Source organism: Cololabis saira, chromosome 15, assembly GCF_033807715.1.
Source record: "Cololabis saira isolate AMF1-May2022 chromosome 15, fColSai1.1, whole genome shotgun sequence".
In the NCBI taxonomy this organism is placed as follows: Eukaryota; Metazoa; Chordata; class Actinopteri; order Beloniformes; family Belonidae; genus Cololabis; species Cololabis saira.
In genome coordinates this window covers 35,136,313-35,159,863 of record NC_084601.1, presented here as the reverse complement: position 1 = coordinate 35,159,863, position 23,551 = coordinate 35,136,313, and the positions used below count along the sequence as shown (strand labels likewise).

The following is a 23,551-nucleotide window of genomic DNA, read 5'->3' as shown; positions in this document are numbered from 1 at the left end:
GTATTAATTTCACAGTTTTCCTGCTTCCGCTTTGGTGACATAATAATTTAAATGTTTGACCTCAACTGTATCCGAGTAACTGTGTGAAACAATAAGTCACTGAACTGTAAATCTAAAAATAGGTCTTATATATATTTTTAAACCCCTGGCTGAGCATTATCATAAGCAGTGAGGTTATGCAGTGTCATTCCACAGTAGTTTCACAAAGTTTCAGAAGTCTTCTGATGTGATTGTGGCGACAAGGAAATTATCATTTCTTTTCATTAACTAAATCATATATACTTTGACATTGAATGTTGTGTTGCTTCACATTTTTCCCTGCAAGAATATCTGATTCAGTACAATATTCACTTTGAATCAACAGTGGCAGATGACCCCCCTTCATGAGTTATTCCTGTTTGTCTTCTGTGCCTTTTTGCCACTGTTGACTCGTGCATTCTTAGCATAGGGAACTGAACGGAAGTTACATTTTAGTGCGACCCATTGGGTTCCTTAGCCATGGTGTTTTTTTTTTGTTTGTTTATTCTTTAAGTATTGGCATTATATGACTTTTAATTGGGACTAATTAGATTTATTTGGCTTATATTTGGAGTAAACCGAACTGAAAATAATTGGATATGCTTATCCTCTTGTCATTCTGTTTAAGTGCTTTGATGTGACTTTTATACTAATGTCTAACATTTTTTTATCTTCTGGCCGGTTCTATAATGAGGTGTGAACTAAGGACTTCAGCCTCTCCTTCTACCCATTATCTACTACCCCCCAATGATCAAGGTGAGCCAACCAAAGTTTACAATTGTTTTTGGTTCAAATTTAAGTTTTGAGCCTTACATGTAAAGAATGACGTTTTTTCTCTGTTGATCCATTACAGACAGACGAACAAGAAGCAACGGCAAGATTAAAGGAAATACCCATTAAAGCTTGTGGGTAGTAGCCAGGATATCTTTAACAATACTTGTCATTGTGTAATCAAGGTCCAAAACTTTTTCATTTGACTCTGTGATTAGCAAAAAGCTAGCGATTAAAAGCCATTTGATACAGTCACTGATGACTTTGCCACAAAGAAGTTAAGGAGTTTTTGGTTTTGACATTTTTCCTATTCAAATTTTACACATTTTAACTAAGAAAAAGGGTAGGAACCTCCAAATGGAAAAGTAGTTTAGTTTTTTAGTTTAGTTTATTTGTTTTCACATATAAAAAACATTTCTAACACAATATAAAAGTAGAAAGAAATGTGAAGGAGAAAGCCTAAAAACCCTCCAGGGGCTTGAGTGGTGGCTTTCTCCATTTACATACATCCAGAGCATTGGAAAGCAGATACAATTTATAACAAATGGGGGGGGGGCAGTAAAACTAAATACAGAAACATTAAACAAAAATCAATAAAAATGATAAGATTGGGTACACCTGGTTAAGTTGGAAGACCGTATGGGAAGTATTTATTGTTTAAAAGAGTTGATTTTAGAGCTTTGTTTAATTGATTGGATGAGAATTGCCATAGGTATGAAGGTAATGAGTTCCATATTTTTGATCCTCTGAAACCAATATTAAACTGAGATTGTGATGTGCGAGTCTTTGGGGGTCTGAGGTGATTAGAGCTGCTTGTTGGATAAGTATGGACTTGTGAGTTGTGACTAAAAATATTATGGAAGAAAGGGGGAAGGGTTTTCCCCAGTGAGCCATGAACAAACAGACCAATTTGGAGATGGTTCACCTGGAAAACACTGAGGACACCTAGATGACTAAATAAAGCCTGGGAAGAATGTCTAGGATGAACACAATGTATTGTTCTGACTGCTCGTTTCTGAAGACGGTATAAAGGCTCAAGTTTGGTATGATGGGTACTAGCCCAGACTATATTACAGTAATTAATATAAGGATAAATCATAGAATAATATAACATAATGGCTACCTCAGAGCTGATCAAATGACGGGTTTTACGTAAAATACCAACACTCTTAGCAATCTTTGTAGATATAAACATAATATGTGATTTCCAAGATAATGATTCATCAACCATAATGCCGAGGAATCGTGTGGAGAACACGATTCCTGTATTCCTGTGAAAGTACTGTGGTGACTGATATTTTTCAGGACTTTGAATATGTTTCAAGATGTTAGGTCAACTTTTATCATAATACACTGCAGGACTTGGTCACATTGCAAGTTAACAATGCCAGAATTCATTAGGCTCACAATATGAAAGATTAGTGCAATTATATATGCATTTCATAGTTGCTTTTTGGCTACCAGACCTTAACCCCGCTGAGAAATACTGTGAAAGCAATTCAACACTTTCTAAAGGCAAATAAATAGAATATTCCTCAATGGCCGTGTTGTTCAACTGTCTGAAATCAATAAAGCATACATTACAGTTATTGAAAACAAGGCCCGCCAACAATTTCAAATCTATTGTGCTTGTGTGTAATAACATATGTAAAAAAAATAAGCAATATACAAAGTATATCCTGGACCTGACTATATAAGGAGGGTAAGTTTAAAATTGGGATATGAATTCATAGGGAATACAGTGGGGCAAAAAAGTATTTAGTCAGCCACCAATTGTGCAAGTTCTCCCACTTAAAAAAATGAGAGAGGCCTGTCATTTTCATCATGGGTTCACTTCACCATAAGAGACAGAATGGGGGTAAAGAATCCAGGAAATCACATTGTAGGAGTTTTTACTCAACTGGTAAATTCCTTGTAAAAATAAGTATTTGGTCACCTACAAACACGCAAGATTTCTGGCATTCACAGACCTGTAACTTCTTCTTTAAGAGGCTCCTCTGTCCTCCACTTGTTACCTGTATTAATGGCACCTGTATTAACTGGTTATCAGTATAAAAGACACCTGTCCACAACCTCAAACAGTCACACTCCAAACTCCACTATGGCCAAGACCAAAGAGCTGTCAAAGGACGTGAGAAAAACAAAATTGTAGACCTGCACCAGGCTGGGAAGACTGAATCTGTAGTAGGTAAGCAGCTTGGTGTGAAGAAATCAACTGTGGATGCAATTATTAGAAAATGGAAGACATAAAAGACCACTGATAATCTCCCTCCAGCTGGGGCTCCACGCAAGATCTCACCTTGTGGGGTAATTCAATTCAATTCAAATCACTTTATTTATCCCCTAGGGGCAATTTAAAAGGCATGACAGCAGCTTAAAGGTATTGTGACATCATTTTTAACATGCTTTTAACACTATTAAAAGTCTTGGCCAACATCCCTCAAATGTGTCTAAAAGAGTGTAACAAGAAAAACTTCACTCTAGTACTCCATTCCTGGCTTTTTATTACAGTGTTTTTTTGCCCCGTGAAAAATGCTTCCTTTCCCCCCTTTCCTGTCAATCATTGCTCCGCTCCTCCTCCAAACCTCCTCCTCCTCCAGCCATACGCTCACAGCGGCGTCGGAGAGTTATGCCGCGTTCCATTTGTCCTCGGAAGTGGGGATTTACTAGTTCCCAGTCGGAATTTTCAACTGAAACGCCCCTCGAAGTGGGATTTCCCACTGGGAAAGTGGGAGAAGCTTCACCACCCCCGAGTTACCATTCAAAGATGGCTGCTATTCCCAGTTCCTATTTCCGAGGTAAATGGAACGCGGCATTAAGCCGAGAGCGACAGGCGAAGCATGCACGGAAAAGCAGGAGGGCGAACCACAGCAAACAATCATAAAAATAAAGGCATGCAAGCAGCACTGTCCCCTTATCTTAAGTCCAGTCAGTGGCCGCGGGTCTTCTTAGCAGTTTTCCTCCGGTGATTAGAACAAAAGAGGCTCTAAACAGCTCCTTGTTAAGCCTGATTTATGGTTCCGCGTTAAATCGACGCAGAGCCTACGCCGTAGGGTTCAGCGTATGGTGCGCGTCGCCGCGTAACCTTACGCCGTAGGCTCTGCGTCGGTGTAACGCGGAACCATAAATCAGCCTTTATGGTGCGCTGGAGAGGAGCGGAGGCAGGGAGCTGGGTGGAGGGGGCGGTGATTTAGCGGATCGTTACGTAACGATCCGCCACCAAACCACATGCGCCGTTTTTGCACAGTTATGCGGAAAATCCCAGAAAGCACACAATACACTGAATGTTAAAAGTTTGTTGTTTTTTGGGTGTAATTGATGTCGAGACACCCAACAAAACACAAAAAATCAAGAAAAATGTGTTTTTCATGTCACAATCCCTTTAAGGACATACAAACAAACACAAAATTGCACATAACAGATTTTCAACGTTTAAAATACGTGCGTTTTAAAGTGCACTTAGCTTTCTGGGGTCTAAAAAAGGTTAAGATGAGTAAAAAAAAAACAGATTGACGATAAAATAGATTAAGATGCTGAGTTTAGAGTTTCTAGGGACAAAGGATGACTTCCTCCTCTGCGTCCTGCAGCCTGGGCAGCGGAGACTGCGTCCTGAGGGAAGCCACTCCAACTCAGGACACAGCATGTGGGAGGAGTCCTGTAAGATCCTGCTTGCTCTCTTTATTGTCTGTTGGTCACACAGGGCAGTAAGAGTTCTTACAGGCTGCCCGATGATTTTAGAGCAGACCTTCACTGTGCCCAACAGGCAGTTTCTGTAGCCTACTGCAGTGTCATCGAATAAAACCAACATGTAAAAGAAAAGGTTACCACAATTTCAATAAAAGCATAATAAAATGTTGTGAGAATGTCTTTATTGACTCCAAAGGATTTTAGCTTTCTGAGTAAGTACTGTCTCTGATGGCACTTCCTCTTGTTGGAAAAGCTGAGCATGTTGTCAAAGATAGTTCCCTAGTACTTGTACTCCTCCATAATCTCTACTGGTTTCCCCTGAATGATGGTGGTGACGGCTTCTGCTAACTGTCTCTGTTTATGTAAGAAAGTCACAATCATCTCCTTTGTTTTATTTATGTTATGGCTGAGCCATGGTGTAGTCACTGGCCAGAGAGCAGGGACAGGAGGACTGTGTCATCAGCAAATTTAACCAGATGACAATCTGGCTGGACATATTGTACAGACAGATGTAGAGGAGTGGAGAGAGAACGCAGCCCTGCGGTGAGCCGGTGGAGGTGAAGAGGATGTCGGACAGGATCAGTTCAGAAACAGAATCAGAAAAGGGTTTATTGCCAAGTTTGTTGAACACACACAAGGAATTTGTTGTGGTGATTGGTGCAATACAATACAAATATAAAGCAAATATATAAGAGATAAAATGTATAAACAGAAATGTACAATATGAGGTTTTTAAAGTGCCGGATATGAGTCTGTACAAAAGTGACTTAGGATGTGCGTTAATGTGATGCATAAGGTCAGGATTGGAATCTTTACGTTAATGTAACGTAGAGTGGGATGGGGGGGCAGTCCGTGGTAGACGGGGGAGAGGGGGGTCCGGGGCCTTGTTGATGAGGACAGCTGCAGATGGGAAAAAAATGTTTTTGTGGCGTGAGGTTTTGGTCCCGCATCCTCCTGCCAGAGGGAACAGTCTGGAACAGTTTGTGTCCGGGGTGGGAGGGGTCTGCTGCAATCTTTCCTGCACGCTTCAGGGTCCTGGAGGCGTGCCGGTCCTGGAGAGATGGAAGATTGCAGCCAATCACCTTCTCTGCAGAGCGGATGAAACGCTGCAGCTGCTCCTGTCCTTTACAGTGTCAGCAGCGTACCAGATGGTGATGGAGGAGGTGAGGATGGACTCAATGATGGAGGAGGTGAGGATGAACTCAACGATGGCCGTGTAGAACTGCACCATCATTGTCTTTGGCAGGTTGAACTTCTTCAGCTGCCACAGGAAGTGCATCTTCTTCTGTGCTTTTTTGGTAAGGGAGGTGATGTTCAGCTCCCACTTGAGGTCCTGGGATATGATGGTCCCCAGGAAGCGGTAAGACTCCACAGTGTCTGCTGGGGAGTCACACAGGGTGAGGGGGACAGGTGGGGCTGCGTTCCTCCTGTAGTCCACTATCATCTCCACTGTCTTTAGAGCGTTGAGCTCTAGATTGTTCTGACCGCACCAGGTCACCAGCTGGTCCCCCTCCCACCTGTAGGTGGACTCATGAAGGAAGAAAAAATATGTTTTGTGTCCTGAAATGTCCTTCATTCTCGAAACAGTCATATCAGCTATGCACCTGGCGCTTGGTTCACCCGGGAAGCTCAGTCCCGTGTGAACCAAGCCTTAGCGTGAGAACTGGCAGGCGGGGGTTGAAGGGGCAACCCCCTCCGCGAGAAAGGTATAAAGACGGGGGGCAGCCGGAAGTTCAGCAGAGTCAGCTGCGGGTTTGTGCACAACGCCCAGCTAGGGTTGATGGCTACTCTGCCTGGACTGTTCCGGCTCTCCAGTCCTTTCTGTGTTAAGGTAAGAGTTTAGGCCAAGCCTTGTGTAATTGTCTGTTGCTTTGTCATTTGCGGGGGATAAATTGACACAGAGTTATCCTAGCAAAGGGCAGTTGTGTGTGAGTCTTTTGTTTGCACTGCTTGTTTGCTAATAAATGTATTCATTATAGCGAAAGCGAGTGTGTGTCTGAGTCCAATGAGGGTGATGTCGTCCGCAAACTTCAGGGGCTTGACAGACTGATTACTGGAGTTCACCAATACTCTCTGTGACCTGTTTGTGAGAAAGTCTGTAATCCACAGGGTAAGTTGATGGCTGAGCTGAAAGCGTGTGATGAGCTAATGGGCTAATTAAGGCCAACAAAGCTTAAGAACTCATTACAGAGTCCCATGACACCACCCACGACTCTCTATGTCAAACCATTCAAAAGTTATGGCAGAGAAAAGTATTCTAGGGGGCGCTGTTGAGCCGTTAGGCCACGCCCATTAATGCAAACCATGAAATATCAAATTTATCGCCAAGTCTGGCTTGCATGCAAAATTTGGTGACTTTTGGAGAACTATCAAATATGGACCAATCAGATGAAGGGGGGGCGCGCCTTTTGGCGTCTAGCGTCGCCACGGTAACACTTTTGAAAGAGAAAAGTAATGCGTGTAGTCCCAGGATGGAGACGCACATTTTGATGTATAACACACCTGGGTGCACATTACGGTTCGGGCCGTATTGATTGCCGAAGGAATGGCATAAATTGCGCCAAAATTACACAATTAATTCAAAATGGCCGACTTCCTGTTCGGTTTCCGCCATGGCTCCAAGAGACTTTTCTTTAAGTTGTGACATGATACAGGTGTGTAGCGATTTTCGTGCATGTACGTCAAACCGCATCGTGGGGCTTGAGGCACAAAGTTTTCCGGGGGGCGCTGTTGAGCCATTTTGCCACGCCCATTAATGTAAACCATAAAATATCAAATTTACCGCCAGGCCTGGCTTGCATGCCAAATTTGGTGCCTTTTGGGGAACTATCAAATATGGACCAATCAGATGAAGGGGGGGTGCGCTTGTTGGCGTCTAGCGTCGCCACGGTAACACTTTTGAAAGAGAAAAGTAATGCGTGTAGTCGCAGGATGGAGACGCACATTTTGATGTATAACACATCTGGGTGCACGTTACGGTTCGGGCCGTATTAATTCTCGAAGGAATGGCATATATTGCTCCAAAATTACGCGATTAATTCAGAATGTTCAAAATGGCCGACTTCCTGTTCGGTTTCGGCCATGGCGCCAAGAGACTTTTCTTTAAGTTGCGACATGATACAGGTGTGTACCGATTTTCGTTCATGTACGTCAAAGCGTATTATGGGGCTTGAGGCGCAAAGTTTTTTCGGTCTGAACCAATCAGATGAAGGGTGGGCACGCTTTTTGGCGTCTAGCGTCGCCACGGTAACGCTTTTGAAAGAGAAAAGTAATGCGTGGTGTCGGAGGATGGAGACGCACATTTTGATGTATAACACACTTGGGGGCACGTTACGGTTCGGGCCGTATTAACTGCCGAAGGAAGGGCATAAATTGCGCCAAAATTACACAATTAATTCAAAATGGCCGACTTCCTGTTCGGTTTCGGGCATGACGCCAAGAGACTTTTCTTTAAGTTGCCACATGATACAGGTGTGTACCGATTTTCGTGCATGTACGTCAAACCGTATCGTGGGGCTTGAGGCACAAAGTTTTCAAGGGGGCGCTGTTGAGCCATTTTGCCACGCCCATTAATGCAAACCATTAAATATCAAATTTTTCGCCAGGCCTGACTTGCATGCAAAATTTGGTGACTTTTTGGGCACGTTTAGGGGGGCAAAAAGGCCTTCCTTTTGTCAGAACAATAAGAAGAAGAAGAAGAAGAAGAATTCCTACAGATACAATAGGGCCTTCGCACTGAAGGTGCTCGGGCCCTAATAAATAAATAAAAGAAAATCTATTTTGTTTTTAAGAGAAAAAAATATGTTTAATTCAAGTTACACATGTTAAGTGGCAAATATGTACTTTTTTAATATAACAGTCAGATGCAGATGTTGATACAACTATGAGGCTACTTGAATATATATATATATATATATATATATTTTATGATGTTCTGGACCTTCGCTTGAGTAAATTTTCTCTAAATGGACCTCTTAAAGTTTTTTTTAGTTGAATACCCCTGCTATACAGTGTTAATATTTAATGGGCCCCGGGCCACTCTGTACTGAAAAAATTGGGCCCCAAGGTCAGAAAGGTTAAGAACCCCTGATCTATGCCTCTGCCAGCCCGGCACGCAAACTGCAGCGGGTCCATCGTGGGGATGGTTACCTTGGTGATGTGATCTTTAATAACCCTCTCCATAGCCTTCATGGCCAGAGAGGTGAGAGCCACAGGTCTGAGGTCGTTCAGGGTCTTGGTGGTGCCCTTTCTAGGGATAGGAATGACTGTCAAGTGTTTCCACATCACAGGGACTGTGCTGCTCATCAAAGAGCTCTGGAAGAAATGCTGGAACACGCTTCCCAGCTGCTCAGCACAGTACCTAAGGGTCCACCCACAGAAGTTATCTGGCCCTAGAGCCGTGTTTATTTTTGTTCTTTTGAGGGCCCTCTGCTGTGTTGATGGTGAGAACAGTCATCAGGTCTGAGTGTGGAGATGATTGGCAGCCCAGAGAGGACCGGCTGTGTCGGCTCTGTCCACACAGACAGCTGGAGACAGAACAACACTTCCGCTTAGAGTGTGAACAATACAAAGACATTAGATCTAAGTTATTTCCTAAAATTAAACAACAAGTCCAGGATTTTGATTCCCTCTCAAAATCCAACATTTAATTGGAGAAAAAAAGGAAACTGCTTTAGAAGCAGCTAAATACATCAGCGCATGTCATACATGGAGAGAAACACTACCAGACAACACAGTCTCCTTATCCTTATACAGTCTCCCTGCCTATTAATGTAAAATAGTTTTATGTATATATATATATTGTATGCATGTGTTAGATATTTGGTGTTGGGTATTTGTTGTAGTTGTATTGGTGTTTCGTGTGTTGATTGTGTCGTGATTTATTGTATGTATATGTATGCTTTTGGCAACAATGGTTACCATTCATGCCAATAAAGCCAATTTGAATTGAATTGAATTGATTGAATCTAGCTGTGTGCTGTTGTGCTTTTAAGATCTGGTGAAGGAGTAGTAGAGGTTGTTGGGGAGTGAGGTAGGACTACAGCCTTCAACTTGGATGGGCTTGTGGTTGGTGGTGACAGAATTTACTGCTGCCATGTTTTTCAGGCCCTGCCTAGCTGCACGAAGGTTCCCTGCTGCAAAGGTCTGCTCCACTTTGTTTTTATAATTAAGCTTGGCAGTTTTTTATGGCTCGCTTGACCTCTCTGTTAAGCTCCTTCTTCTCAGCTTCAGAACCAGTGAAAAAGATTCTCTTCTTCTTATTCAGAATGTTTTTCAAGTCTTTAGTCACCCACGGTTTATTGTTTTGGAAGATTGTGACTGTTTTGATAGGTATGATATTGTCAACACAAAAAGAAATGTATGCTGAGACTGTCTCTACCTGCTCGCTGATGTTGGTGGAGGAGGATGTGAGGGTATCCCAGTCTGTGGTTTCAAAGCACCCTTGAAGCCTGTCAATGCTTTCTGGAGTCCACTGCTTGATATTCTTGATGATGTTCCCTGTCCTCTTCACCACCGGTGAGTAGGCAGGAGCAAGCAGTATACTATCATGGTCAGCAGAGCCGAGCGGCGGGAGGGGGACAGCTCTGTAGGCATCTGGGACTGAACCAGTCCCAGTCCCTGAGCCAACATGTTTTTAATATGTTCTGTTGCTGCAGATGCATTTGCTTTAGGGTGAATATAAGCCAGGATGAGAAACAGTTGTGGGAATTCCTGGGGGAGATGAAAAGGACGCAGGGAGACAGCTAGGAGTTCAATGTCAGGGCTAATAATGATCACAAGAATGGTGAGTAAATATCCCAGAACCACACGGGGGACCTGGTGAATGACCTGCAGAGAGCTGGCTCCAAAGTAACAAAGGCTACCATCAGTAACACACTACGCTGCCAGGGACTCAGATCCTGCAGTGCCAGACGTGTCTCCCTCCTTAAGCCAGTGCATGTCCAGGCCCGTCTGAAGTTTGCTAGAGAGCATTTGGATGATTCAAAAGAGGATTGTGAGAATGTTATATGGCCAGATGAAACCAAAATAGAACTTTTTGGTTGGAAAAACATCACTGCATGGAGGAATGGGCCAAAATACCAGCAACAGTCATTGCCAACAAAGGGTATATAAAAAAGCATTGGGATTAACTTTTGTTATTGACCAAATACTTATATTCCACAATAATTTGCAAATAAATACTTTAAAAATCATACGTGATTTTCTCTATTTTTTTTTTTTTTACATTTTCTCTCTCACAGTTGAGATAAATACCTGTGATGAAAATTACAGGCCTCTCTTATCTTTTTAAGTGGGAGAACTTTCACAACTGGTGTCTGATTAAATACATATTTACTTTTATTCTAACATGCATAACAAATTATTAAAGTGAGTACCTTTCAGTAATGTCAGCTGTTCTAGTCATTTTTTTTAAATGTTTAAGAAACACATTTTAGAGAAGTATAACGGATTGCAACATTTACTTAAACAACATGGAAGTAGTTTTACTGTTTCTTCTTGAAAAATCTTTCAAATGTCTTTCAGAGCAATGTGGTACTACAAATGTCTCCAATGAAATATCAAAGATCACAGTGGTAAAGATGTTGTAACAACAAAGACCACAGCAATAACATGTCTCCCGCAGGTTCACTGCAGTCTCACCCTTTAACCGTTAGTCAAGTGACTGACCTTATAAAGCTTTAGTTTCACAACATATATACTTCTTCTTTTCAGAACATAAAGTATTAAATGTGTCGTCCTTTCTCCTGTTTTTGCGTGGTTGAATGGCATACAAGAATATGTGATGTATGGCAGTGGTTCCCAACCTTTTTTCCTTGGAGCCCCCCTACTTGTGTGTAAGACCACCGTTATTCGTTACAAACCTTTAATTGAAAAAATGAACATTAATTATGTTTTTTTGATACATTTCTCTTTGGTTTACCCTGTACTTTGTTTTCCTCACCTTCCTTTTGTGTCACCAATGTATAAAATACACACAAAAAATAATTGCAAGGACATAAAAATATTTCTGAAAAATGTCTCTTTTAATATGAGAGCAACATTTTTTTTTACATTTTTCCTTTAACAACCTGTCAGAGTAGTAGTGTGATTAAATGTTGAATAATGATATAATAATACGTTTTTAAGTTTTTATTCTGATAAATAACTTATTATTATTTTATTTTAAAATGACCAAAATATATTTTCAAGTGGGTTTATACAGACTTGGATTACAGTATTCAATTAGGTGTGTTATTATGATTTTTTATTTATTTAACATGTGTAAATATAATTTTTACAACTGCATATCCTCAATCAGACAAGGTTTCGCGCCTCCCCAGAGATCTCTGGCGCCCCCCCAGGGGGGGCCTGGACCCCAGGTTGGGAGACACTGATGTATGGTATTGCAAAATTAAGCTCACAAACTGAACCAAAAATATCTTGGTTACAAATAATCTTTGGCTAGGAATTGGGGGGAAAAAAAAATGACAACTACTACTGTCATTTAGCAGACGCTTTTATCCAAAGCGACTTACATCTGAGAGAACAAACACCATTTCGCCCGGGGAGCAATTGTGTTAAGGGCCTTGCTAAGGGGCCCAAGATGCTTCATCGGCCAGACCCGAGCCCACCTCTGTAGCCACTAGACTACCACTACTATGATTCCTTGTCAGTAGATTAATTCCACGGTTAGGACCAGTGTTGGGGGTAACGCGTTACAAAAGTAACGCAATTACAGTAATGTATTACTATTTGCTGTAACGCAGTAATATAACGCATTGCTAATAAATTTTCGGTAATATTTTACTCGTTACAATCTAAGTAACGCGCGTTACAACGCATTTTAACCCGTTTAGCTGTTGTTTTTTAAAGAATTCACCAACACCGCGTCCGCGAGACATCCCGACAACAGAAAAAAGCGTTGGGAACGCGGCGCGGCGGAACGTAGCGCCGCTGGACACTGTTTGTGTGGGGACTGTTCAGTGAGCAGAGCCGGCAGGGAAAAGTCAACAGTGCGGCGTGTCCGCGTGTAACTTAAATCTACCATGGTCTCAGCGTTAGGGCTCGGCCAAGTGAGGCTTTATTAATATATGGGCTTTATACATTTATTAAATATATATGAGCGCGGAGTCGGCGAGGAGCTGCGCGCGGCGAGGAGCACGAGCCGGGCTCACAGTCAGTCGCGCTGTGAGAGCGGATTTATGGGTCCGCGTTAAATCGACGCAGAGCTTTCGCCGTAGGGTACGCAGTAGTTCGCGTAACCCACGGCGTATGGCCTGCGTTGGTGTAACGCGGAACCATAAATCAGCCTTAAACCACACCTGCAGCCCATCAGGAGGAGAGGTTAAAACAGCTGCGAGTTGTTGATTGCTGGTTCGTTTTGTTAACTCTGAGAGCTTTATTGGTTTGTTTGTTAGCTTGCTGGTGTTTTTTTTCTCTCTGGGAGTTATTTATGAAGAAGTTCTGAGTTCCGTGTGAGCAGTATTCGAGTTGAGGGGGGATGAGGGGTGATGTGATGGCACCCCCCCTGAAATTAAAACGGTCCAAATCATCCCCCCTGAAATAAAAACAGTCCAAATCATCCCCCCTGAAATTAAAACGGTCCAAATCACCCCCCCCTGAAATAAAAACGGTCCACATCATCCCCCCTGAAATAAAAACAGTCCAAATCATCCCCCCTGAAATAAAAACGGTCCAAATCATCCCCCCTGAAATAAAAACAGTCCAAATCATCCCCCCTGAAATAAAAACAGTCCAAATCATCCCCCCCTGAAATAAAAACGGTCCAAATCATCCCCCCTGAAATAAAAACAGTCCAAATCATCCCCCCTGAAATTAAAACGGTCCAAATCACCCCCCCCTGAAATAAAAACGGTCCAAATCATCCCCCCTGAAATAAAAACAGTCCAAATCATCCCCCCTGAAATAAAAACGGTCCAAATCATCGCCCCTGAAATAAAAACAGTCCAAATCATCCCCCCTGAAATAAAAACAGTCCAAATCATCCCCCCCTGAAATAAAAACGGTCCAAATCATCCCCCCTGAAATAAAAACAGTCCAAATCATCCCCCCTGAAATAAAAACGGTCCAAATCATCCCCCCTGAAATAAAAACAGTCCAAATCATCCCTGAAATAAAAACGGTCCAAATCATCCCCCCTGAAATAAAAACGGTCCAAATCATCCCTGAAATAAAAACGGTCCAAATCATCCCCCCTGAAATAAAAACGGTCCAAATCATCCCCCCTGAAATAAAAACGGTCCAAATCATCCCTGAAATAAAAACGGTCCAAATCATCCCCCCTGTAAAACTGCCATCCCTACTTTCCATCCCTTATGTCATTTCATCAATGAATGTGGTTTTACTGCTATTTCAACATTTAGAGTCATCACCAGAAAAATAACACCAGAAAAATAACTTATTTGACAATTTTCACCTGTTTCAAGTAAATTTTCACTTGAAATAAGTAGAAAAATCTGCCAGTGGGACAAGATTTATCTTTTTTTGCTATTTTGTTGAAAGTAACTCAAAAGTAATACACAAGTAGTGTAACGCATTACAATTCAGATATAGTAATATTGTAATGTAACTAATTACTTTCAAATGACAGTAACTAGTAATATATAATGTATTATATTTTGGATGTAACTTGCCCAACACTGGTTAGGACTATTATGCTTCTCTGAAAGAAAAGGGGGAAAAAAAGAGCTAATTAAGTCAATTATTTCAACAAGACCACAGAGTCCCTGTTGAAATGAGTCTGACATAAGTTTTTCAATGGCAACTCTGCTCTTGTAGCTTGTTGTGCACTTGACAATGAAGGTTAGGCTTACATGGGCTGTGCTTCAACAAATTGCTTTTAAATAATTATGAATGGCATCAAAAGATACCCCTAGACTTACAGTATTAGAATGTTTTAATGCTCATGTTGTCAAGTTCTACTTCACATGCAAGTATGTTACGGTGATTATCGGTACCGTATGGATTCACAACGTAATATTATGTTTAATACTCCAGAATATGTTGGTAAATGGTAAATGGCCTTGTACTTATGTAATATCTGTTTTACTTTATTCCAGTTCAGACTACTACAGCAAGTTCAGCTTGAGAGTCTCCTCTGGCGAGATGACATCTGACTGGCACCAGCTGGAAGTTGGCATAATTACTGGGTGCACAATCTCAGTAAGCCTCTTTGCGCTGGCAATGAACATGCTGGTCAAGGCAGCCGAACCAGAATGCAGAGGTCCCCTCAGCAAGTCTGGAGTGAGGCAACCTCCCATCAGAGCCTTCATGGATGACCTCACAGTGACAACAACAGCTGTACCAGGAGCCAGGTGGATCCTCCAGGGGTTGGAGCGCGTCATGTCGTAGGCACGCATGAGCTTCAAACCGGCAAAGTCCCGGTCCTTGGTTCTGAAGAAGGGGAAGGTCACGGACAGATTCCGCTTCAGCCTGGGAGTACATCAGATCCCATCAGTCACTGAGAGGCCAGTGAAGAGCCTTGGAAAGGTCTTCAACTGCAGCCTGAAGGATGCAGATTCCATCAAGGCAACCAGTGCTGACCTGGAAGGCTGGTTAAGGACAGTGGACAAGTCTGGGCTCCCTGGAAGATTCAAGGCCTGGGTCTACCAGCATGGGATCCTCCCAAGAATTCTCTGGCCTCTCCTCATCTACGAGGTCCCCATGACTGTGGTGGAAGGATTTGAGCAGAAGGTGAGCAGCTACCTGCGAAGGTGGCTGGGATTACCGCGCAGCCTAAGTAGCATTGGGCTGTATGGGAACACCAACAAGCTCAGGCTCCCTTTCAGTTCAGTAAGAGAGGAGTTCATCGTGGCACGGGCACGGGAACATCTGCAGTACTCTGGATCCAGAGATGCCAGAAGTGTCCGGGGCAGGGATCGTTGTGAGGACAGGGAGAAAGTGGAGGGCAGCCGATGAGGTCCAGCAAGCAGAGTCACGACTGAAGCACAGGGCCATTCTGGGCACAAGGCACAAGGCAGAGCCGGACTGGGGAGACAACCAGCAACCCGCTTCGACTGTGCCAGCGGAAGAGAGAGGCAGAGGTTGGTGCAGGAGGAGGTGCGAGCTTCAGTCGAGGAGGAGAGAACCAGCAGAGCAGTGGCCATGCGGCAGCAGGGTGCCTGGATGAAGTGGGAGCAGGCGATGGAGCGGAGCGTCACCTGGAAGGACATCTGGCGGTGGAATCCCCAAAGGATCAAGTTCTTGATCCAGGGGGTTTACGATGTCCTCCCAAGCCCATCCAACCTGTGCATATGGGGCAAAATAGAAACACCTGCTTGCCCCCTGTGTTCCAAAACAGGGACACTGGAACACATCCTGAGCAGCTGCTCCAAGGCGCTGGGTGAGGGCCGGTATCGATGGAGGCACGACCAGGTCCTCAAATCCATCGCTGAAGCAATCAGCAAGGGGATAGAGGGAAGCCGGTACACCCAAGCCACAGCTAAGGCCATCCGCTTTGTCAGGGAAGGACAAAGGCCGGAGAAAACACAGAGAAACTGCTCTACTGGTTTGCTCTGCACGGCCCGAGACTGGGTGATGACAGTTGACCTGGAAAGACAACTGAAGATTCCACCACACATCACCCAGTCAAGATTGAGACCTGACATCATATTGGTCTCAGAGGCAACAAACCAACTCGTCTTGTTGGAGCTGACGGTTCCCTGGGAGGAGAGGATGGAGGAGGCCCATGAACGAAAGAGGGAGAAGTACCAGGAGCTGGTGGAGGATTGTCGGAGAAACGGGTGGAAGACCAAGTTAATGCCAGTGGAGGTGGGCAGTCGGGGGTTTGCCAGCCACTCCCTGAGCAAAGCCTACAGCGCACTAGGCATAACGGGTGCCAACCGTAGAAGGGCCATAGGTAACAACGTGGAGGCAGCAGAAAAAGCCTCCAGATGGCTCTGGTTGAGGAGGGGGGAGCAGTGGTTGTAGTGGGGGTAGCATGCCACTTGGACACAGGCCGAGACTTGATCACCTCGGCCGGGTCGCCTGGATGAGGGTGCCTGTTGCAAGACCCGAAACACCCAGTGAGTCCAGGATACAACACTGATGATGTGTCCAAGATTGTGCATCAGCAGATGTATTGTTAACTGTTTAATACTCCAGAATATGCTGGTAAATGGTAAATGGCCTTGTACTTATGTAATATCTGTTTTACTTTATTCCAGTTCGGACGCACATAACGTTGTGCTTCGCATTTACCTGTCAACACTCTCCCTCTACAGCACTTCTGTTACACCGTTATGTGGCTCATACGAAGTTATTTCTTGACTAATCTCTCTGTGTGTATGTTTATCTCTCTCTTTCCCATCATCCCAGACCCCCAAGCTGGTCAAGTCAGATGGCCCCTCTTCCTGAGCACCGACCAAAGTATTGTATTCCATTTTAGATATTTTCCCCTCATTATTGTTCCCTCATGCTTTGCTCGGGATGGAGAAGTGCCTTCAAATGACTTTTCTTGTGAATTGTTGCGATACAATTAGAGTCAACCGAATTTAACTAAATAAATAGATAAATGTTGTGAGGTTTATAATACAGGAAGTTCCAGGAAGGAACTGCCATTAGAGGAAGCCCCTAAAGCCCAATGTTTCCATTGTGAGTGCAGTGGGACGTCATAAAAACATTCAACCTCCTAAACCAGTTCATGAGTGAGTCTGTGCGTCACTGTTTCTGTGATGAGCAGCTCTATGATATTATCCTTGGATGAATGTCACCCAGGGAAAGTATCCAAATACAACAAAGCAGAGATTCCCTTACATGATGTGACATGGTCAATTAAAACACAATCATCGCAGAAAAATTCGGTCATGAAGACCTTTGACAGGGTTACCCACATTCATGCTCTTGTACAGTCATGTAGGGAAACACAAACAAAAGAAACTATAACTGGCTTGTTGTGTTTTACGAGATGTAATAACTTCCATTGAATTACAGGATTCTTGCTCCATCATAAATCCTGCTTGCCTGGTATAAATACATTATATAGCTGTTTTATCTCTTTCCAGGATACGCCAGGTCCTGCTATGAACGTAGCTTCTGCCATCCCTTTTGATACGCAGCACAAAAAGGTTATTCAACATTGAGAGAAGGAAGTCTCACATAAAACATGCTGTAAATTTAACAAATCTCCAACTCACTGCTCATCAGCCACAGACAGCCAATAACAACAACAGTACTATAAACACGTTGAAACTAGTTTTACTAATTATCAAGTCTTTCGCAGGGAAAACTTTTTTAATTAAGGGTTTTATTTCAAAACACAAACTAGATTTGATGTTTTTAACAGAAACGTGATTATCCATCCATCCATCCATCCATTTTCTATACCTGCTTTATCCCTTGCGGGGTCACGGGGGTCTGCTGGAGCCTATCCCAGCTCATTTTAGGTGAGAGGCAGGTTCACCCTGGACAGGTCACCAGTCCATCACAGGGCCACATATAAACACACAAACCATGCTCACAACCACACTCACGCTCACACCTACGGGCAATTGCCGGGCCTGGGAGTCGAACTGGGGACCTTCTTGCTGTGAGGCAACAGTGCTAACCACCAAGCCACTGTGCTACATGAATATGTGGCTCTTCAGAGGAAATCCTCGTCCAGCGTGTTTTTTCTCAATGTCTACAGCCCATCTACGTGACATGCAACCATCTTTGATGATTTTGCTGGAGTTGTCTGTCATCTGTGTTGCTTTTGATGGTGTAATTGTTTTTAACGGGGATTTTAACATCCATGTTGACAACCCTGAGTACATACAGTATGGGCAAAGGAAATGTGTTGTGTTCTTGTTCATTTTGGACTCACTCAATATGTGATGGAACAAACACACAACAAAGGACTTAATAATATCCAAGTGTGTGTGTGTGTGTGTGTGTGTGTGTGTGTGTGTGTGTGTGTGTGTGTGTGTGTGTGTGTGTGTGTGTGTGCGTGCGTGCGTGCGTGCGTGCGTGCGTGCGTGCGTGCGTTCGTGCCTGCCTGCCTGCCTGCCTGCCTGCCTGCCTGCCTGCGTGCGTGCGTGCGTGCGTGCGTGCGTGCGTGCGTGCGTGCGTGCGTGCGTGCGTGCGTGCGTGCGTGCGTGCGTGCGTGCGTGCGTGCGTGCGTGCGTGCGTGCGTGCGTGCGTGTGCGTGTGCGTGTGTGTGTGTGTGCATGTGTGTGTGCATGCATGCGTGTGTACACTAGAGTGTGTAGTGTCTGGATGTGTGAATATATGTTCTGTCTGTGTGCATGTGAGTATGTTTGTGGTTGTGCATGTATGTGTAAACACATTCATACATTGCTATTGCTGTACAGTTAATGTATATAGTACTGATACTATAAATACATGGATGCAAATTTGTATTAACATCCCACTACAGGCACATTTGTATATTTATACTTTGATAGCCCAAACTGCTTGTTTATTTGTCCTTAGTTTTTGTGCTCTAACAATCATTAACTTTTTCTTTTCCTGCACTTCCTTATTTCTCTAGTATTGGTTGTATTATAATTGGGTAGGCATCACAAGCTCATGCTTCAGCCTACACCTTTTTTGGTCACATCTATTTGAGCCATCTCTGTAGTTCCTCTCTGGTTTTGCTGTTTTCCCCATGTGTGCTGTATGATGATGGTTGCACTCAGGGCCACCGCAAGGGGTGTGCGAACCGTGCGACCGCACGGGGCGTCGCGCCCCAAGGGGCGCTATGGGCCATTTTTTTTCCTTCTTTCCCTTATAAATATCAACAGTCACGTTCCATTACAGACCTAAATGTGTACTAGTCTGTGCATATCAATAAATATATGTGCAATGATGTGCTTGCTGATTGATGTCGCTGCGCAGCTGCGTGTCTGTTGTTCAATACAACTGCGTCAGACCAAGCGCAGACACAAGGTGCTCTGATCGAGACGGGTGGAGAGAACGAGACAGACTCAGAAAATTTCCATCAGGGAATGAAAAAAAGAAAAAAACTAAAGAAAATTGAAGAGTTTAATGTCTCTCTGAAAGGCTCGTTTGATAAATTTGTGACGAAAATCACCGATCTGGTCTCAAGCAGCCGCGGGGCCCCGCGTCAAGGCAAGTCGAGATGATGAGGCGGGGGAAGGTAGCAGCACCGGCGGCGGGGCTTCCCACTGTCAGCCGCCGGTGGCAATAATAGACAGAACGAGTGAGGATGATGTGGGCGAAGAAGCCGCCGCAGCTTTGCCGAGACCCCTCACTCTCAGAGTCATGAGGAGTGAGTGGAAGTCATGATGACCAGTGAATGTAATGAGGAAGGGGGGGGGAGCGCGAGGCCCCCACTATTCAGGAGGAAGAAGGGCAAGGTGCTATTCACAGCAGCAGGAATAACCACAGGCAAGCTGAGGTTACCTTGTCAGCCACCCCCATGTATGATGATGCTGATTGTGTTCTTTGAAGATGTCATAGCCCTGCTACGTCATTGCCTGTCTGCTGCTCGGGTTTCCCCACACAGTGAGTGTGCCCCGCCCCGAGGCAGTCGAGGCACATATTTTTTGTTTTAATTTATTTAACCTTGCTCTCAGTAACAAGCTGATTTCATCAATTGGAATATAATTTGAATTTTACTGGATTTTTTTTATAATTTTGTAAATTTTGGAGTAGTTCCTGTCTAACCTCACTTGAGATGATCGTGTTGTGTACAAGTAAAGTGTATTAAATGGAATTTAGTTCATTTTGTACTGTTTTATTTTAGTTTTTATAATATAATGTTATTAAGGCTAACTGAGTGTTTTTTTGTTTTGTTTTGTTTTGTTACCCAGGTAATCTAACTACCTCCTTTGGTCTCAAACATGCATGTTAGGTTGAATAGGGGTTATATTTGGACTGTAGGAGTGATTCTAATCTGTGTATTATCTTTGCCGCTTGAGTTCTAGATGGAAACCTGGGGCCTCTTGAGGACACCCACATTCTCACGGCCGGTGGAAATTGTGAAAACAAATCCACACAAAGCGTGAAACGTGACAGCAAAACTCCCCCGACCATTACTGCAAACAACTCCTGTTTCTACATGCTGCTACTTTTGCGATACCATTTTACCAGTCTATCTTGTTTGAATCTATACAGTACATCAATTCCTTTTATCAGTTTAAGTCTAGACCTGTTTTTCCTGTGCCACAGATCTTCGAAACCAGTCAACCGAATCCTACTCACCACCGACAGAAATAACTGCTAGACCTTCAATTAACTTAAGGATGTATCAGGTTCTATAACTACAAAGTTTGTGATAAAAAAAATAATTCTGTCTTAAAAACCAAAAGGGGAAAAAGTGGGGTGGGGTTGGGGGAGACTGTTAGAAAGTCTTTGGCTGCGTCCGAAATTCCATACTTCCACCCTAATGAGTATGCACAATGAGTATGCGAGATTTTTTAGTGCGTCCGAAACATTAGAACGTACACAATGCAGGTAAAAGATATGTTGAACCAGCGTGCTTTATATATTTTGTATTGCACTATGTTTATTCCCTACATTACATACTGTTTAGAAATATGGGGGAGTGCATATTTTACCCATACTAAACCGATCTTTATTCTTCAAAAAAGAGCGGTAAGGATTATCACAAAATCAAGTTATAGAGAACCATCAAATGAACTATTTATTAAATTAAGGGCATTTAAATTCATGGATTTAGTGGAATACAAAATAGTATTGATAATGTACAAAGTGTTCAACAGATTGTTACCTAGTAAAATTGTAAGCATGTTTAAAATAAGAGTAAGTAGATATGAGCTTCGAGGGAAACCAAAGTCTAGGACTAACATTAAAGATCAATGTATTACTGTAAGGGGTGTAAATATATGGAATGCACTTGATGAAAAATTGAAGATGTGCCAGTCGATTCATGCATTCAAACGTTTGTTTAAGTTTAATGTGTTTGAAAAATATGAGGGATCCAGTAGATGATACTATTACGGAATTATGTTCGGGATTGTGTAAACAATATGATTTATTTTTTGTACTATGTTTTGTATGTTTGATCTGAATAAGTTGATCATGTGAGAAGGGTAGGCGTAAATAAGCAATAGCTTCAGCCTATTCCTTTTCGGTTAGGTCTCTCTTTTTTTATTTTTTATGTGAACTAATGCTTTCAGTTGGTGTCTACATTAAGAATGACCTGACCGAAATAAATATATTTTCATTCATTCATTCACAATAGTATGCGCTATCCATTCTCATTCCGGAGAAATGTATTAGTGTGGATTGATGGCACCTGTGTCTCATTATCCCCTGTGTATATCTTCTTGTCTTTCCCTGCTCCCCGTTGGTCCGTACTGTTTGCTCCCTCCATGTTCTCCTCTAGTTTTTTGTATTCCTGTTTTTTGTTCTGCCTTGGTGATCCTGCTCTGCAGCGTTTTTGGTTTTGTTTTGTTCAATAAATCCTGCTTTTTTGCCAACTCCTGCCTCCTGCTCTCCTGCATTTGGGTCCTCAACAAACCACTCCGTGACAGAACGGACCAACCAGATGGACCAAGCGGGAGAGCTCATCACGCTGCTTGAGTTCTTCTGCCGGGAGTCGGCGAAGAACATGCGCTGGGTCAAGGAGGAGGAGCCCCCCTTCCGGGGAACACGCCTGGCTCTGGGTGGGCCCAGGAGCCTTCAGGCTCAGGGGAGACGACGAGGTCGGCGCCAGCCCTAGCCCCAGCCCCAGCCCCAGCTTGGTCCTGTGTCATCGGTGGTCCCAGATGCATCAGCCCCTGTTCCGGCTCCGGTGATGGTCCCGGACCCCCCGCAGCCAGCTCCGAGGATCCTTTGTCCCCCGAAACCAGCTCCTTGCATCCTGTCTGCTCCTGAGCCGGCTCCTCGCATCCTGTCTGCTATGCCCCGAGGCCGACCTGATTGTCTGCACCTGTGTCTCGTTATCCCCTGTGTCTATCTAGTCTTGTCTTTCCCCTGCTCCCAGTCGGTCCGTACTGTTTGCTCCCTCCTTGTTCTCCTCTAGTTTTTTGGATTCCTGTTTTTTGGTTTTGTTTTGTTCAATAAATCCTCCTTTTTTGCCGGCTACTGCTCTCCTGCGTTTGGGTCCTCAACAAACACCAACCTTGACAGACAACGGCAGAAGTGACGTGTGCTCTCTGAATAGTACGTCCGAATTAATGCACACTACTGATATTTACTCAAAAATGTGCTGAACTTAAGTATACTGTTTAGTAGTGCATTTCGGACTCACCGTTTGACTTTTATTTTGCACTTTCCCATTATGTAGGTGGAGTAAACTTTTTTTTTTTTTTTTTTCCTCATTTATGCCTTTTGGATTTGAAAGAGATGACTAATAGCATTTTTTTTCCATGTCTCTCATTTGGTAATAAAACAAACAAGAAAACCTTGATGTTCAAACCACCTCAGCTGGTTCCTCTGGATGCAGCATATCTCCTCCAAGACCTTCTTACATAACTGAAATTCTCACCCAGTCACTGGACTTCATATAGCAGCGTTGCGACAACAAATACCATAGGGCGTTGTCTGACATTTCTGGCTGATGCTATCATGGCACTAAAATTTCATAGATGTTCCCCATAGATACCCACAACGGGGGCGGAGGCAATGCATCGCATGCAACCCATAATTGATTGATTGCATGCCTGAAAAGCCAAATAAAGGATACAATTTCAAAAAGATTTAATCTTGGGACAGCAAAGCTTTGACCATCTTTTATTGCCAACATTTCCTTGTCAACACAATTTAAACCTGCATTGATTTAGATTTGGTCAATCAAGGTAAATCCAGGCGTCATCTTCAAATTGGTGATGCAATAGTGTTAGGAGAAATGAAAACACCAACAAACTGGTAAATTTGATGTATCAAGCCAAAATCTGACAAATCCTCGACCACCAAAATGTTTACTCCGTGTAAACACTCCTTTCTGCTATTGACCACAACTGAATGAAAAAATAGAGGGAAATAAATAAAACTAAGCCATGTGTGCACAATTACTGATTAGCTGATACAAGTCAAGGGTGTGAATTTAAGTCTTATGTAAATATAATTGATAAATAGCTCATGTTATTAGGGTTTTAACACCATCAGCACAATTGCAAAAAAGACTGATGAAGAATTGCTTGTTAGAAAAAGGGTCGTCAAGAGA

General features: G+C 43.3%; 1 pseudogene; it reads left to right on the top strand.

Annotated features, from left to right (window-relative positions):
• Positions 1-4,350: 4,350 nt before the first annotated feature.
• LOC133460841 (uncharacterized) lies at positions 4,351-16,407 on the top strand (annotated as a pseudogene).
• Positions 16,408-23,551: the final 7,144 nt, after the last annotated feature.